The following is a 6,039-nucleotide window of genomic DNA, read 5'->3' as shown; positions in this document are numbered from 1 at the left end:
TATTCTGTTGCTCCTCCAAGATCAGCCTGAGGGTGGCTGGATTTTTATTTGCTCCCTGCTGTAAGGTAGTCGGTCTCCGCCAGTGCAATGGAGAGAGGGGGCAGGCACAGGGGGAAGCATACCGCTGGTGCATTCAGACTGCTTGACAGTTCCGTTTTAAGCTCAAGCTCTTCTTGCCACCTCCGTAGCCTCTTCTGCTCTCTGCCTTTCGCTTGACATCTCTTGTGCCTAATTCTCTAATCAGCTGCATTATCATCTCTTGGCACTGTGTCCTCACCTACTCTCCAGCCTCTCACCAGCAATTACCTCTCCCCTCTCATCTCTTCACCGCTCTGACACTTCTCCCTGTTTGCTTCTCTGAGTGCCTGTGACTTTCCCTCCCCTTGCTGCCAATTGAAAAAGCATCATCCCACCTCCCAGTGGGGAAAAGAACAATTTCTGGCACCATTTGTCTTGGTGTCGCCCCCATTCCCACCGCTCTTTCAAGCTCCTTGGCAGTCATTCCCCTCTCTGTTCTGGGCAGTGCAACCTCTCTCTGCTGCCTGCCCCCTCTTTTCTGCTCCCTCTCAGCATCCTTACATACTTGCTGTAGTAGGCAATGGCTTTATCTCCAGGTTATTCAGTTTCCTTTTGCGCACTGGAAACATGGGAAAATAACCACTCTTTCACACGCTTCATTTCCCTGTTCTCACCTCTGCCCCTCTACCCCCCTGGAGGCAGCGGGGGCAGGACTGGGCTTTTGCCCCCTTAATACAGACCATTCTCCCTTGAAACTTCTCCAGTCGTCCCTCCTCTGCCTTTCCTTCTGTGTAACTCCTGATCCATAAGCCCCCAGACTCTTCAGCTTCCTCTCTCTCTGAGGTAAGCCTGGTCCTTTCTTTTCTTTTATCTTGGACCCTTCCACTCATCCATAAGAACGTGATTTTTAGCATCCTTTTGGATGTTGCTCCTGGCTCTTCTCCATCTCTTCAACTTCCCACAGTTGTCTCTGGATTAGTCCCATTTCAGAGCTTTTTTTCAGACATCTCTTTCCTCCTTTATTACTAGTACAAACATTGGCACAAACATCCTTTTCAGGATTTTAATGTCTCCTTTTGCTTACACTCCTTTTGGAAAAGTTCTTGCCACATGCAGCGGGGAAGAATACGTGTGTGCGTATGTACTTCAGATGAGAAATGCATGGAATAATGGCTACAAATAGTAGTGAACCACCTAATTTTTACAAAGTTAAAGGAGCATTTCCTGCTTGAGATACATCTGGGTAGCTCAACTGATAGGACTGGCTCAAGTATCGTTTTAATAGAGATCATGTCATTTTTTAACGTTTGGAAGCTCATGCCAGGCAACATGGGATATTCCAGAAAAAATACAATTACAACAATATATATTTTTTTAAGAAACATGAATTAAACATTGTGCATATGTGTGCATGCATATATATATATATATACACATCTACATGAATACACAGACATACCTGTCTGGTTTTAAGACACTATATTGGAGCATAGTATGCTGTGATGGAAAAGCATCATATAATTCATAACAAAGTAGTGACTGTCCTTTCTGACTGTTGTTTCATGAAGCAACAAGTAGTTTTTAAAGCATTTTAACTTTCCTTTGGGCATATAGCCAAACTGTGTCTTACTAGGACTTAAATACTTGAGGTAATGTCATGAATCTGTAGATCTACTTACCTGATCTTGACTTACAGTAAATAGAAATTAACTGAGCCTATTTCTACAAGACTTGAATTGTGCTAATGGCAAAATCTTCATTTAGTCTTATAGTGGAAAATTGTCTCTTCCTTCCATGAAGCTATGTCTCTATGTGGTCAGGTTTGTCTAAGAAGACTGGATTTGGTCCTGCACAACAATATTTGCGTTCTTCTATGAGTCCAAGAAACACAGTACGTTGATTTAGTGAGGATTTGTGGAGTAATTATTTTTTAAAATATTATTTATTTTTTGTTGCAGCCTGCAACATAGGTTAGGTACAGTTAGGGTAGGCAGAAGTTGAGGGGGAAGAAGTAAGAAAATGTATGCTTGTTTTTACATTGCGGATTGTTCTCTTTTATATGTATACGGAGAGACAAACTCCCTGGCAAGCACTAGAGTGTGCCACCTAGGCTGGTTCCCTTTTTAGCACAGAAATTGCTGTAGGGGGTTGCAAGCGCGGGGAAGGTTTGATTGTTTCCTAGCATGCTGTTTGTATTGCATATTTTAGTTAATAATTAGTAATGCTTTCAGATTAGTTTCATTTGAAAGACTAATCAATGAGCTTTATTGATTCTTCACTTTATACATAAACATATCAGTCTCCAGTGGAGCAGAAGAGTTTTATTTAATCCCAGCTTCTTTATACTATATAATTATTTATCTGTAGATTAACCTCTTCGTGCTTTTATGGCTTGATCCCACTTGTTGCAGGGCTGCCTCAAATCTCATTAAAGGGCATGGATTAAAGACTCTCAACACCTTGCCCAATAAGTGCTGGAATGTGCCAGCTAAGTCCTGTTGCATGTAGACCTCCCAATCCCAATGCTTCTCACTCTACATGCCTGCCTCGTATCTTGCCACTTCCCCCTACAAAGCCATGTTTTGAACCATAGTAGGTTTGCCAGCTTCAGGTGCACAGGGTCACAATTTTATTGCTGTGATGTTCTCTCAGCCTGCAGCTGGAGAACCACTACCAAAGTGTTTCAGCTGAGGGGGAAGTAAAAAGGAGAATAAAGCTTGAAATTATGTGTTGATTTTCCAACGTTCAACATTTTTTTTTGAGTTCTTCTAAAGCTCTGGTGCCCCCATGCTGTGGAGCAAAGACATGAGATCACAGCTGGAGAGAGGGTTTGGGGCCACAGGTGCGGCCGTTGGTGTTACTATTCCCGTGGAAATCCATCAGGCCAGCCAGAAACTTCAGAAGAGAAATCCCAGGGCAGCTGATGGCTTTTGCTTAGTGCTGCCTCAAAAATGTGGTTTCTGACAAACCAGAAGGACCTGCAGAGCAGTGCTCTGCTCACTCCATCCATATTTGGTGTGGCATTGTGAACTGCTGTTGTGATTTTGCAGACCGGTGATGGTCATCCAGCGCTGTGTGGGAAACAAAAATCTCGTGGCTCCTGCCCTCCTGCTGACCCACTTGGGCTCAAGGCTCAGGTTACTCAATGGCACCTTTAGTTTGTTTAAGGTAAGGAAATTCTTCACAGAAGCTGTTAAAAGAATATAAGGTTGTCAAGTCAAGAGAGAAATGTTATAACATCACCCGCTCAGCCTTCAGCTGGATCCTGTCTGCATGCAAATTTGACAGTCTTTAATTGCACGTCTCCAAGATCTATGGAGAATATAGCTTCTCAATTCACGTCAGAAAAAGCACACAGACTTTTTTCTTCTCAGAAAAGAAGCGTTTGCTTGTACATCAAATATTGTTATCACTTAAAGATTGTCCAGACTGTAGGCGTGCGGTACATTTCTTCAGCCAGGCAAAGCTTCCATAGGTCACAGCTGCCTGAAACACAGCTCTGAGCAAGCCTGCCATGGTCCTGAAAGTAGTGTGGCAATGGTGATTGCCACCGTGGGGGCAAGGTCCTCAGTGATTTGTTTTGTGTTGCCCTCAGATATGGTACAGGCAGGTGTCCTGGAGTGTCCGTCCCCTTGGGAAAGGAGAGGGAAGGCAGAAGGTGGCAGCAGGTTGTACTCATGATGCTGCCAAGGGTGGAGAACAGCTTGGGATTTTGTGGATCTGCAAGATACGGTTTGCAGAGACGGGGGAAAACATCTGGTTTTGGTGACCTCTTTCTCTGCCATTGGTACATTCCTCTTGAAGACAAATGAGCAAATGGGAGCTGTACACTAACCAGAGAGACTATGATATCAGTGAATACCCAGCTGCATAAACCAGCCTTATGGTGCTTTCAGTACATGTTAAGTCCAAACCATTAGGGTTGTACAAGAATCTCATTGTTTGACTTTTTATTAGCCAGGTTCTTAGCATTATGGGAGAGGCACTGGGGAGAGTGGCACACGAGCAGGAATCCAACAGAGTTTCAGTGGGAGTGGTTCCCTTAAAAACGGACTGGAAAATAAAGGTTTAAAACTTTTTGCTTCATTTTCTCATGCAACAAGGGAAGCAGTTTGTCAAACACCATTATTTGTGGACAGCCTTAAATAATATGAATCACAGGGCCTCAAATTCCGTGCAGTGACCTTGTGCCAGCAGAGTACACCATCTACCAGGAGATTATAAATTTATGCATGTACTCAGAACTGAAAAAGATGTTTTCCAAAGTTAGAACCTGTTGTGTTGGCATAACATTACATTTAAAGTAAAAAGCGTTGAACGTGCTGGGAATTGTTGAAGAGTATTCTGCCAGCTGCTCAAAATTATGATTTTACACTGTCATCAATAACAAAAAATGTTACTCTAATGAGAAGCCATTCTGGTTAAATGAAGAAATGGAAGTAATGATAAAACATCAATTAATTTAATATCAAAAAAGGGAAAAATGGAAAAGGCATAAATGTTCCCTAGATGGTTTTTGGTTTTGAAACTGTGGAAGAGGATGTGTCCATCCTGTGCGGTGATGTGGAAAGAAGAGAAAGTTTGCTGCTTATACCAAAGGAGGATCTGAGACAGGCAGGAGTGGTTGAAATTAAACATTTTCACATCCTAGTAACTTTTACATCCAGGAATCTTAAAGGAGGTAGCTGAAAAGCTCTCTTAAGTGGCTGTTAATTTATAATAAATAATGGGAAACAGGGGAAATTCCAGAAAACTGGAGGGCTGCCAACTGTATTTCCGATATTTCAAAAAGATAAAAGGGACGTCGCGGGGAACTGAGGGCTGGTTTATCTTGACGTCAGTCCAGGGTAGAATAGTGGAACAGCTATTTCAGGATCTGTCAAGAGAGAACTTGGAGGCTAAAGGTACAGATAATTTCAGGAACAGTTGAAGACAGAGCTTGTCAAACAAACCATTGGTTTCCTTTGCTCTGTCAAGATTGCAAGACTGCATGATAAAGGCAACTGTTGATATTGCCTTTAGGAGGCCAGATTAGCTGGTCTTTTCTGCCTTTGGGGTTTGTGAGCTGGATAAGGAATGCCCTGAGATTAAAACTCCCATGACAGAGTGTGCTAATTCAAACAGAAGCAATCAAGCCATCTTTCCCTAGGATAAAGTGTGGTTTAGTTTTGGCTTTTGCCTGTTAGTCTCCTATTTTATTTGATTTTATGGCTTTTGCAGCTTTAAGTGTGTTGAGTACATTGTAGTTCTGTGGGGCAAAGAAACCAAGCAAACTTCAAAAAGCTGCGTGAAAAGCTCAACAAATAATATAAATATCCTCAAACAAATATAAAAATCCAAGTTCTTCTTATAGCGGCATTTGCAGCTTTAATCCCTTGTTCTTTACTGTGTCAAAGCAGCTTTCATAAGCTCCTCTGGATCTTACAGAAGAAGGAAAGCTTGTCTTTGCCTTCTGCTGTCTTTGCAGTCCTCTAAGAAACTATAGGTGCAGATGCTACATTGGCTGTATTTACTCTCAGAACCAGGACCCAAATGCATCAAATCTTTTCTTTCTCTCTGGGCTCCTTCAGGCTGCACTTGCACTTAGTCAAAATGCCCGTTTCTGTCTCGCATCCTCTCCTTAACTTGGATGTAGCCTGGTAGGTGTTGGCAGCAGAAGTGATTGCTTTCTGTGTGCCTTTCTCCATGGGATGATTTATTGTCTACAACAGGAAAGGCAGTTTAGTTCCAGAATACGGGCCAGTCCATGAATAAAGGGGCTTTAAATAGACATCTAGGCATGTGCCAGACTCTGAGGATGGTGGGAATGCTTGCAACTCTTTCTTAAACCTTCCAATAACAATAGGGCAATTCTCAGATCCTTGCAGGATCAAAACCACTGTCAGAATCCCTTGGCATAATCCAGGTATCACAGAATCAGAATGTTTTTGGGTTGGAAGGGACCTTAAAGATCATCAAGTTCCAACCCCCCTGCCATGGGCCGGGACACCCTCCACTAGCCCAGGTTGCTCAAAGCCTCAT

Source organism: Pterocles gutturalis, unplaced genomic scaffold (assembly GCF_000699245.1).
Source record: "Pterocles gutturalis isolate BGI_N339 unplaced genomic scaffold, ASM69924v1 scaffold4020, whole genome shotgun sequence".
In the NCBI taxonomy this organism is placed as follows: Eukaryota; Metazoa; Chordata; class Aves; order Pterocliformes; family Pteroclidae; genus Pterocles; species Pterocles gutturalis.
Note: the sequence above shows the minus strand (reverse complement) of the source record.